Raw genomic sequence first — 13,463 nt, 5'->3', positions numbered from 1 at the left:
CCCCCCCCCCGCGCCACTACCCCCACTGCTTCCCCGACTCTCCCAAGTGTTGTGTGTTGTCCCTGGCCTCCACAATGAGGAGGAGGTGGGCACAGGGCCGTGGAGCACAGCCGCCACCACCAGCATCGCCTCTGAAGGATAATGCTGTTTATTGCATTTGTCAGGCGAGCGCTGCAATACTTTGTAAGTCTATTGCCCACTTACTGCCATGTACTTTAAGCTGCTACTGATGTGCCTCTTTTGTGTGGTTCTGCTTGTGTTATTTGGCAAATTGACTCATGGCTGAAGGTTGGAAACAGACCTCAAAGAATTATAACGTGTTACATTCTCCTGCTCTTTCTCCCTTTCTGTCTCCATTTCACCTTTTTTTTTCCTTCCTTTCTTTCATCCCAACAAATATTTTCCCTCTCTCCATTTATCCACCACTTTCTCCCCTTTTTCATTCAAATAGCTAAAGACTGGACTAGCACTGATGATTCAAAATAAGTAATTCCATTAAATGCTTTTTTTTAAGCCACAGGAGCCCTATATGAGCCCCAGTGTACCATTATTGATGATGTCATTATTATGTATAGGATCTCTCAGTGAATAATAACCCATTATCTTTCATTTTTCCTGTTTTTGTCACTGGATGTTGAAAAGGTTAGGCAATTTATTTTAATGTTAAAACTGTCAGGCACTTACACAGCCATGTCTTGGTTCCCAGTACATTCTGCACTTGGGGCCATGATTGGTTTTAAACTATGCTACATCTTTGAACAAGCTATTCCCACAAATCTCAATGCAATTCTTTTGCCTGGCTTTTTATTGAATTGACTTCACGTCACACTGAGACAAAGTGTTGCAGCCCTAATAGTTAAGCTTATTTTAAATCAGCTGAATTTGACCTCTGCTAAATACAACACGACTATTATGTTGTGTAAGTCTTCATATCTAATCCTGTGGTGTTACAAAAAAAAAATAGAGCAGTTTGATGGTGATACACATATACTCCCACCCATCGACAAAGGAAGAGGGGAAAAATGCGTGAACGCTTCAGTGCATTTAAATTTATACAAACTCTCTCCTTGACAGTGATGAATGTTACACTGTACTCTACAATATGTTTAATGCATAGGTCTGTTAAGTTAAGTTTTCTATTCCAGTGCTGTGCAGCGGAGTCACCTCTATAGTGTTACAATATTACCAGCGCCACAACAAGAATACATCAGTCAATATCTGCATGGCTGTTTTCATCCTGTGGATTATGTATTTTTTATGTTCGAAATATCCAACAAATGACACAGATTACTGAGCTGATGGTTGATTCACAACATAAACTCTTAACATGCACTATGACAATAATTACGATGCAGCTGTTTTCTCATATCATCCGAATTGGATTTCATTTAATTTTTCTTTGCCAGTTGTTTGTGTAAAAACGACTTCTGTCTGCCATCAGGCAGTCAAGAAAAAAATTAAGAATCAAGAAATCAAGAAGAATTAAGAGAAAAAATATTATGTTTAAACTATGTCGAAAAGTTATTACTTAGATTGAAGGCTACAATTAATGAATCAGTCGACCACCAGAAAACTAATCAACAGGAACTTCAATAATTGTTATTTTCCAAGTAACAATGTCAACAAACCGCTGCTTCCAGCCTCACAAACATGAATGTTTCCTGGTTTTCTTTGTTTCGTATCACTGTAACCCAGATATCTTGTGATGGGCCCTTTCCACTATTTTCTGACATTTTATACACAGTTTGATTAATCAATTTATTGACAAAGTATCCCGCAGATTAATAAATAATGGAAATAATTGTTAGTTGCAAATTATTCATATCTTTTACTGATATTTGGGTATTGTTTTATTGGATTTCCATTAGCTTTTACCTTGGCAACAACTATTCATCCTGGGGTCCATATTGAAAAAACATTATACAGCAAACAAGCGTTAACATGTGCACTATGTCCTCTGTAGCAGTGGAAAGCAACTAAGTGCATCTAGATACTTTTACTTTACTTAAGTACTTCCATTTTAGGCTACATCTACTCCATTACATTTCGGAATGTATGTGCTACATTTTTTTCACAGCTATTGTAAGAGGTTAATTCGCAGATTAAGATTTTACATTTAATTCATTTGATAAGTTTGATGATGTATTGCTATAGATAGTACGTAAAGTTGTTAAAATCAATGCCACCTTGACAAAATAAAATGCATCCGTGTTGATAGTCCAATAACATATATGACACTTTGAACAGTGTCTTTTTGCAGAATGACTACTTTTACTTTTTACAGTTTAAACAAATTTTGCTGATAAATCTACTTTCACTTGAAAAAAACAGTGAATGCAGGATTTCCTCATTTTACACTGATGAATTGCTGCTTTTTCTTACGTCAAAAATCGATTGATAGATGAAGATTGATACGTCTTCCACCACCGATTCTCTCTATAAATAATATATTTAAAATATCAACATTGCACCCAACATAGTACACTTGCATCAAAGCCTAACCTATGAAACACAAAATGATATGATTGACCAGTCATAGAACACTTATCTTCCTTATCTATTAAACAGTCCCGTTCTCATGAATAACTTTTTCAGTTGCTTAAAACCCTTTTACTGGATTCTTGAGATATCAGTTTGAGGCAGACTAATCCATTGCATTGGTCTTTGGTTGCGATAGCATAAGAGGTGACATTACGCTCACCTGCCTTTGATAACTGTGGCAACTACAGCATCCATGGCTTTATTATCATTTTGTATATATACTGTATTTTTGTATGTTGAAGCAAAATGTCAGATGGAAAAACTGGCGGTTTAACACAGAAAGGTCCCTATGGGTTTCCATGAGTGATAACGCAATTCTTTAATGTAAAACGAACAAATTGTGAAACATTTTGACAGTTCATCTGCATCACAGCGGCAACATGGCAAAACTGAAATGCAGTTGTTGTAACACATTGTTGGTGTGTTTGCTCAGGTACCATGCATGCACCATCAGCAATGAATGTTTGTATAGAGGAGAGAGAGGGAGAGGGTGAGGGAGTTATCTGTTCACACAATACATAGTCACTCAGGCAAGGCTTATAGATTCAGGGAAATGGATTCCATGTCAGGATATCACACTTACCAAACCTTTAGAGTGTGGCACCTTGTATCCAGGCCTGACTTGACGTTGACACAAATACTCTCTGGCCCATATAAAATCACCTCCACAGACAGTGTTTTACAGACGACCCGTGACAACAAAAGAGCGTAAGAGAGGTCAATTAATTAGATCCTGCGTAATAAAATCAGCTGGATGAGAGAGCCGTGAGCAACATGTCTGGAAGTCTAAGTTAACAACCAAGCTTTATGACCTTGATACTGATCCAATATACCTCCACATTGGTAGTGTAAATACAATTAAGTATGGATGTGCAATTAAGTAAAAGCTTTAAAAGTGTTTTGATTTGGCCGTTGTGAAAGGAGTGGGAATATAATGCTCTGTACGAAGTTTTCCTGATCGCAAACTTGAAGGTGACAGCAATAATTAATGTTTTACAAGATTACACAGATGTAATTTATTGCACTTTGAAATGAGTAGGCTATCGTAAATGCAAGAGGCAGGTGTGGAGCCACCTCTTGATGAGCGGACGGCGCAGTAACAGCGGCGAAAAAGACGAGCCCGATTTGAATTTTTCTGCAGTATCTTCTCACAGCTGAGAGTGGTAATTTGCCAAGGCACGTCTTTAAATTGCACCTCAGTAACAACGTTTAAATGGTTACCCATTGAGATACAGTACTGCTCCGTGGTATAATGTAATTCAAACACAGTGATCTGAGTGCAGTGGCGGGATGTACTGCTGCTCTCTGCCCACAAGTTTACCTGCTCGGTTTAATACAGGTGACTGTGTGAAGTAATTCTTTCAGAATCGTTTTAATGAGTGTGTTGCTGTACAATAGCACATTCCAGAGTTCAATGAAAAGGAATCTTGTAAATTAACCTCTCTAGATAAAATGTGTTTTTTTTTTTACCTCAGGACACTTAAGGTAGAAAACTTTCTATTGAACACCACAGATCACCTTCAAGTCAGTTTGCAGCAGACTTTTTCTTTGCTCAGATGGTATATCGGGATGTAATTCAACATATTCTTTGATGTTTCCGTGTGTATTACTCTGACAGTGATGCCACAACACACTGTTGAAGCAGCAAACCACACCGGCGTTATATTCCTTCTTTAGTTTTATGAGCCATACACAAAGGCAAGGTGATATAAGGGCTGCTGAACCCTTCAGACTAGAGTAAAGAGTGTAATATGTAAACAAAGCTGCTCGTAGGCACACTGATTTACAGTGCTCCCTTCCTACCTAAGAGCACAAGTCTTGCTCCCTGCTGAATTGGTTGCGCCGCTTTAGTGACAGTATGAGCTCTGATGCATTTTACCCCTCACCAGTTTTTATGGCAACTTCTCAACTTCTGACTCAGTACGATTTCACTGCAAAATATGCCAAATTCTTTTTTTTTAACCACACACACATACACAAACATGGAGCATCAACCCTCCCCACCAGGAAAAGCACTTCTGTTGTCAGAGATCAAGCATATCCTCAGACTCTTGATATGCCATCTGTATCTTCACCCCTCCTTGAGATTAAGTAAGGTGGGGTAACCAAGCCGCGAAAGGTTTTTAACATCTGCGCTGGGCTGCTGTAAGTGATACTGAGGAGTTATAATTAAAGGTTCCGACTGAGGGAACAGTGTTTAATGTGGAGCACCCCTCTGCTATCCATCTGAAGTAATGGGGTGCAATGCAAGCACCCGACTGCCACTCCCCAGGCCCCAGTCTCACTCTCTCATCTTTACCCCACCTCTGATGGATAGGGAGGACCGGGGGCCAACTCTACAACGACTTGGACTGATAGCGTAACACAGATCTCTCTCCCCCATCTCGCTTGTGGCTTTCTTCTCATTTAGCTGGCATTGTGCGGCGTGTACTGTAACGTGAATTATAGCTGGAGGAGTGACTGATTCCAGATTGCGCGTGTGACTTAATTGAGAGCGTGTGAACGTGATGAGGACGATCTGAAAAAGAGTCCAAATGACAAATATCGCAGGAGCTGTCTTTCAAGCAGCTTGACCTTTTCCGATGATAGTGAGAGAAAAATAAACGTCATGATGCTGGATAAATCAAGCGCAGATCATTTGCATTAACATAAAGATGTACTCTGAGGTTTGATGGAGCCTGGAGATGAAGTCTGTGATAAACATGAGCTCCTTATATGAACATAATGCACTCCAATGATGCACATATTAACCTGCATGCTATAGTAATGGGCTGATGTGTGATTACAATGAAGCCTTTGCTGGCATTACAATAGATGAAGCATTCAGGCTGTGTTTAGAGCATTTTGAGCTTTTACATGGATGTATCGTGTAATGCAAGCCAGTATTACAGCGGAGGCTGAAGACGTTTCACATCCTTAATGCCACTTTCATCTGTTTCTGCTCTTATTTCTCACATTGAGAGCAGGTTGAGTTCCTTCAATTGCTTCAAACACTGTCCCTCATTTTTCATGTCTGTGCCAGAAAATCAGTTGTGACAGGTAAATTCTGACAGTACAGAGAATCTAGCCTCAGTCATTAGAGTTAATATTATGTTTCTTTGGCAATCCCTCTTCATTTTTGGGGCTCATTGACTATTTTTCTTTATAAGATATTAAGTATTCAAACCTCATTTACATCCTTATTTTTCAATTTGCTGCCGCAGTAGTTTAATTTATTCCATATAATTTCTTTTTCTGAGAGGGACATTAATCATTGCCTGTTCCTTTTAGTGCCTCTGGGATTTTTTTTTTTAAATCAATAAAATAAAGGCTCTTCCTTTGCTGAATATGATAAAACATTTTGCCAACGGATATCAGTGTCCTAGCCAGCCAGTTTCCTCCTTCTTGTTTTATTCATTTTATATTCCGGGCTTGTTTATTTATCTCTCGGCCTAATGCATGTGCTTGTCATACACACATACAGTACACAGAGGGAGAGGTCAATCTATTCAGCAGAAAAAAAAAAAAAGGGTGAAAGTGCAGCCAGTCGTTTTATCATTCCCAGCGAGTGGCCTTCCCCTTGATCATCTTCATAAGACGTCATGTGATTTTTTTTTCCTCTTTTCCTTTTTAATAGCTGATGTGGGATAGTCAAGTGTGAAGAAGGGGGAGGTTGTTATAGAAATTTAACTATCCTTTACAAATTGATTCACACTTCACCAGCGCACAAGGTCCAGTAGGTAAATTACCAGGAGGACACAATCTTAATTCTCTGCCTCCATGGCATTACTGCTCTGTCCGGAGATGATCACAGCATTAGTGGCTGTAGACTGTTGTACGAAGATACTCGCCTTGGATACTCTGAAAATGTATGTGATTACATCTCAGACGGAAACTGAATGCATGTTTCACAACTTGGGTAGCTGTTATATTATAATTGTTATATTTTGTCTACTCTTAGATGAGATTGATGTCTCATCTTACCGGGATACTTCAGAAACTTCAGTGAATGAATGAGCGATACATCGTAAAAGCTCTGAAGTTTTCAAAGTGTACGGCTAAATGAATGGTGGGGTCTTACTTTAAATGGTTGCTCCCCTCATAGCCAAACTGCTCATTACTATGGGGCGTTAATCTATATTAAATCATTATAAAAATGGTCGTCCAAAAGAGTTCAAGTCAGCATTTTTCCCAAACATCCATTCCTAATGACATCATTCTTCTGCTGTCATTAAGGATATTAAAAATTCATTAAGAAGAAAAGTACTGCTGAGTGGTAACAAATCAGTGAGCATTTCCCCTTCAAGACTTAAAGAGTAAAGAGTGTGGCAAAGTTTGGGGTGTATTTTTATATGACATCACATGGTTCAGTTTTAAAGCCACCGAGGTTGTGAAACAGACCATTATTCAACTTGTTAAAGCAAGAAACAAACTTCTGAAAACCAATGCTTGAGACTCAAAGACTAAGGCTTTAACATTACTCCAAATTAAAAGGCAGATTTAAAAAGAAAGGTCTTTAGTTCGCTTGCTTGCCAGTCTAATATCTAGAGGCAGTGTGTTCTACAGTTTAGGGACATAAAAACAGAAGGCAGCCTCACCGGTACTTTTATGGGACACATGTGGAACATTAAAAAGACAAGCTGTGGAGGACCTTAGTAATCCGGCTGGAGCATAAAATGAAAGATGATATCTGATGTAGGGACGACTAAGGTCATTTAAAGCTTTATAAACAAGTCGGACTCATATCTGACTGTCGTACTGTGTCGAACAAAAACATGTCTCTGGTAAAGACCTTCAAGTGAAATCTCACATTTCTGTAATTCAATAAATCACAAACAGCTACTGAGAAATAAAGTCTGCAGCGATTCTGATTGCGTTCGACAATGTAATATCCTGACTATGAAAATCAAAATGTTGCCATGATTTCCTGAAAACCGAAAAATCGGAACAAAAGCTCAAAATATTGTGTTATTATTATATCATATAATATTGTGAACAACCCTCTGCTTACTCTTAAAGTACATAATATCAAATTTTTCGACTTTTTCCAGAAAACAATAATAAACCTTGCTATTCTTAAAAAGCGGAGTGAGCTACAGCAGTGCAGGGATTGTTCACACTCTTCCCTGCTTTGCAGTGTTTTATAAGCTAATACCTGCCCATAATGTGTTTGTACTTTTACATCTCGCAGTACTTAACATTTGCACTCCATTTTGTCGGTCAGGGCCCAGTGAGTATGTACAACAATTTCATTTATGCTATAGGGTTCTCTTAGCATTTTAATGGTTTCAACTGAATACACATCTCGTTGGATATATACTGTATACACACCACGCTGCATTTTATCGATGTAAGCCTATGTTCAGTGCCACCACGGCCCATTGCTCTATCAAGTTTGCTATCAAGATGCTGAAGCCTCGGCGCTTCTAGTAGCCTGTCCAATTCATCTGAGTAAAACAAGTGAAGTCTTCGACCCCCTCAGTCTCTCAGCCAATATCAAACACATTACACTCAACCAGAGTCCTGTAGGTTTCTACAGTGAAGTCTCCCCACAGGGTCTCCAGTTCAAGATACAGCTGCTTTGCATGAAGGTGTGTACATTTCAGACGTATCTATGACCTACTGACTTCAGTGTTATGTTCTGGTATGCATGTCAGTACTGCAAATGAGGAATTGTGCATCACGTTGACATATTTCTGATACCATGATGTACTATATAGCATTAAATGCAACCTCACAGAATCATGTTGTATCAAAGTGATATTGCTTTTTTTTCACATTTTATTAGCTGTGGGGCTGCAACGATTATTCAGTCTATTATTTTCTTAAATGCTGGATTGCTCATTTTGAGTATAGTGCTACATGCCCTGGATATTTTCCCCCTGAGTGATATCATGGTGACATCTTTAACTGTCTTGTTTTGTGTATCTGACTTTCCAAAACTCAAATATATTCAGTTTGCTAAGTTAAAAACAAAAAATGAAGAACAGCAGGAATTGGAACCAGTAAATGTTTGGTTGTTTTTTTTTTTTTCAACTGACTCATTTATTCCACTCCTTTATTGGACTAATTGTTTCAACTGTAATTAGCTCCACCTCTAACTCTGAATAATTGTGTCAAACTTGATGGCATTGTGCCTATAGGTGGTGCTACAGAAACACAACTCTCTTGAGATTTTACAATCCTTTCTTGTACAAAGCCCTAATATTAGGTATTCACCAAACATTATGGGCGCCATCAGTCTGTCAGCATGACTCTCTGGCCTAGATCATGAAGACTATATATATATAAATATATATGTATTTTCCGTTACTTAAACAACTAATTAAAACAATTGTGGAACCTAGCTGAGTCTTTATCTTAGGTTACAAGTGGTGCTATTTTATTCGCCTGCCATGGTGGGTATTTACTCCAGACAAACTACTGGAAACATAAAACACATCACTTCCTGGTAGACCTGCACACCAGCTGTTTATAGGGAGAATTAGGTAGTCAGTTTTTAGGTTTTATGTTTTACAAAAGAATGAGGAAAAAAAGAGAGAAGAAAGTCACAGAAAAACAAAGTAGAAAAAGGTTATTTTATGCCACCCCCTACGCCACCTCCTTCAAACGGATCAACATTAGTTTAGGCTGTATGAAATGAGAAAGGGAGTGGTAATGGCAGAAGGAGATGGCGGAGGCCTGCCTTGCTCAGTAGGACACACATGGACAGTGGAGAAGGAGGTGGCTGGGCACAGGAGTAATAACGCTGATGAGATCTTAGCAGGGCGATCTGATTCCAGTGTGAATTAGAGTTAAAGAGAGCTCCCTGCCGGGCTCATACTTAGGACAATCTCCTTCACTACCAGACATTCATTGTTAATATGACATTCCCCGGGATCCTGGCTAATAACAATCTCAGAGGGTGGGGTCTTTGATGACTGTTAGAAAAAAAAAACACAGCCATTCTGCCTTTTGCTTAATGTTTATCTCTCGGGAATTGCACAGTGGCATGGCACACAGCGATACGATCTCTTTTAATTCTCTTTCCGGTCTGTTTACACTCAGAGGAAGAGCTACGAAATCAGGAGGGTTGGAGGGAGGGGTGGGGGTAGGGGATGGGGGGGAGCTCCTCAGCAGACACACCCTACAGCAGCTAATGCTTCAAGGCCATTATATTCTGATTGGAAATCTAATAAACAAATCATCTATCTTAATGTGAGTCTATACCAAGCATCAGGGGGCTGAGAGCCACTTCTGCTTCAAATCTGACACAACTACAAGTACAGTAGAGAGACAACGACGAGCTCTGACTTACATCCTCACTATTGTGGCAAGTTTCTAATTAAGGCCTCTGGGATAGTCAGAGATTTTCCCATTTCTTTCTCTTCACAAATTAAGTAAATATATTATTGAATCACATTATCTGTTTTTGCTTCGGTCCCATTACTCACAGAGAACAATCTGTAATGATAGTCCATCATCAACGTGGTGGGTCGTGTTGCACCATTGATTATAATCCTCCAAACAGCTTTTATGTTTATGAGAAATCACCCTAAGAGCAGTCTGCATCGTATTTCCCCCTTATCTGCTTCATGCAATTATATATTTTGGTCCGATTGCAGATAAAAATTTACTATTGATCAATGTGTGCTGCACATGCACATGCACACACACCACACACACATACACACACACATAGACCTGCATGGATATCTCCTTAGCTTTCTCTATTGTCTGTAGCGGGACAAACAATATGGCAGAGTTGAAAATCCATCAGAGTTGACAGGTCCATTACACCCCAACATCAAAATGCTTTTAGTGGTCTGAACCCTTTTGTCCACTATGTCCCACTTGAAGTATTACAAGCAACCTGAAATATTACAGAGAATAACTTGTCTGTAGCAAACACAGCAGTTTGAACTTATGATCTCAATTCTGTTTGTTATTGGTGGAAACAAGAAAATAATACCAACTGCACTGGATTAAAGTAGGAGCAACTTTTTTCTAATTATTTATTCAGTGTGTAATAATGAGTAGTATTATGGACACTTCATCACACATACTGTTAAAGTGCTGAATTTGAATTTACAATGAGAAATACCCATGACATTCATTATGAGAGAGTTTGTTATTGTTGCATAAGGGAGAGAGCCACTAAATCAGCTCCCACAGGACAACTGCTTCACCAGGTCGCACACTGCTCTGCTCACCCTTTGATACGTCTGGCTATAAATTCTTTGTGCTGCTCATCTGTTCGTGGTGAGACAGTCTGCTTAAATACAGGATTGGACATTTAAATGATTTCACTTGTGACAGGCCTGCTGTGACAGAATAACAGATTCTGCTGAACAAATAGGCCGTGGAGGCTGCCGGGGTCCCAGGAGTCAGCCCCGAGCCCTCAGGCTTTGTTTTGTAAAGGACTTGTTTCAGTATGGCAGCACTTCTGGAAACATATTGGTCTTGTTACATTGAATGAAATGCTAATTCTCACAGACTGTCTGGATTGTGGGTCTTTGTGTGAGTGTGTGTGCGTGTGGTCACACACGTTGCACGTGTGCATAGGGAAGGGTGGAATTCATAGAATTTATTCAGTGATATAAAAATCAGAATCAACCGCAAAGAAAAGAAGAAGAAAATATTGTTTTAAAAAAACAGTTGCAAATAAAAAAACATGGGCAGGATTCAGTCTTACGATGATATCTGCCCTTGTAAGAACATTTAAATTAAGATTTCTAAATTCAATCATTCACTCCATGTTGGCCTTGGATTAAAATTACTCATGCCGTATTTTAAGTGTGAGTGGTTCTGCTTGTCCTTTGACAGCCTGCATAGGTGGGAGTCCCTGAAGGTATTATAAGTTTATGATGGCATGATGAGGGGTAGGCCAGCCAGCATCTGCTTAAAAAAGCCAACCCAAGCTCTTTCTGAACTTACCTTTCTTTGTGTGGGGAATTGGACAAAAGCCATAGTTCCCTCTGGTCTGTCAAAGCTATTCTATAATCAACCAACCGTGGCCCTCCCCTTAAAGAATAGGAAGACATTATTCAGCTTCCTCCCTCTGATCTTGGGGCCACAACAAACCATGTAAGCCATGGCTGACTGGTTAAAGCAAAAAAAAAAGAGGAACACAATGTCCTCCTGTCAGCGACTGCAGATACAGAGGCCTATGAGCCAGGCACCACGTGACCCCTCGACCACCGCCTCAACCCTCAACTATGGTGGCCACAGCACTGAGCACTGCCACACAGAGAGAGGACTTGAACCTAAACGCTCTCAGCCTTCTCTAAGGTCAGATGTCAAAAAAAAAAGGGAGTCTGGTTATTTGAAACTGCAGCTACAAGTGAAAGATATTTCTTAATCAAAGCTATCACCACATATTTAAGAGTCCAGCGAATGAATTGACCAAGTAAATGTCATGCACACACTGAGTAATAAGAAGTATTCAGCCGTTCTGCCTGCCAGTTGTCATTTAAGGAAGAATTTGTACAGCGAGAAGCCTGAAAAGGTAAAAATGAAGGGCTTATTTTGTCTGTGTGATCGGCAGATTGAAGCTAGCACAACACTGGGAGCTGTGCTTGAGCTCATTTCCACGACTGACTGAAATGTAGAGACTTAACACTCAGTCAGAACATTTACTGGCTGGATGGTCTCAGTTTGCCAAACTGCATAAGGGGATTTTAAATTAAAGAGGAGGCAAAGTCTCAATGCTGCTATTCTCATGAGGACTGCCATATCGAGAAAAAAAGAGGAAATGGATGTGAAATCTGTAATATTTTCACTTAGCAGTAGATAATCCAGTACAGGCACATTATAAAGAGCATAAGTAATTTCCTACTGAATAGGATGAGTGTTTAAAAAAAAAAACCCCAAGACTCAAATATCAGATTTTCATACAGAAAATGCAATAAAAATGACATCCAGAAAAAAGCATGATTGCTAATTACAAGCACTAATACAGTTGTTTTCTTTTAACAACTGCTCATAAATGGTGTCATTTCGCAATCCCTGTGAGATAACCTATATATTGTTTTCCAGTAGTAAACACAATACTAATTTTTCTCATTCTTACAAGCCTAACTGAAGCCACTTCAAAAACTGTTATTATTCCACTGAGCAACGTTGATTTTATAAGTGTACTGCCAATGATCATGGTGTGAGGCGCTGAATGTTAAATAGGTAAAGAGCCCCGTGGCAGAGGCATTGGCCCCCTGTTACCACTTAGCCCTATTTGGCTGGCCTCACTCACACTCATAATTAAGACCCCCTACTGTGAATATAAATGGCCCCTCAATCAATAGTGATAGAGAGAAATAAAGAGAGAGAGACATGAAGACCATGGGCATATCTCAGGGGCAAACATGATAGCATTACGAAAGGAGCAGCTTGAAAGCGGCTTTTACTCTGACAAGGGAGCTAACATTGTAATTGTCCCTCGGGGGACCAGAAGCTCTTGTTATTAGAAAACAATTTCTCCCTCTAGGCCACCTCTTCTTCAGCCTGAGGGCACCACTGATTCCACGTTTCACTCCTCCATCCTGTTATCCAGCTACAGCCTCGTGTCCGATGAATAAATGATGCTAAAAGTTGGAAGGTTGTGATTCCCTTTCATATTTTTCACAAGCTGGATAAGTAATAATCAATAGATCAGGATTAGAAAAATGTCCCTTAGTGCTGTGTATGAACCCTCACTACAGTATGAATAAAACGGTGACATATGATTATATAGCACTATTTCAGGATGAGTAGAGGATTGCAGTTTAACGTGTATTAAACAGCCTGGTTGAGGAATGAGAGTGGATTTGCACTGCTGTCTTTGTTGGTCTGTCTCTGGCTTCCTTTGTTCTGGTTGCACCTTTATGTAATTTAAACCGTCCTGTGCTAAACATATATCATTTCAAAAATTTACCTCATTCCCTGGCTAATTTCAAAGGTTTATTTCCTGAAATGAATCCCCTTTGTCA

Source organism: Seriola lalandi, unplaced genomic scaffold (genome assembly GCF_002814215.2).
Source record: "Seriola lalandi dorsalis isolate HSWRI2012SDOR001 ecotype SW California unplaced genomic scaffold, Sedor1 jcf7180002054516, whole genome shotgun sequence".
NCBI classification, from domain to species: domain Eukaryota; kingdom Metazoa; phylum Chordata; class Actinopteri; order Carangiformes; family Carangidae; genus Seriola; species Seriola lalandi.
The sequence above is the reverse complement of the archived record's forward strand: the minus strand, read 5'-3'. Positions refer to the sequence as shown.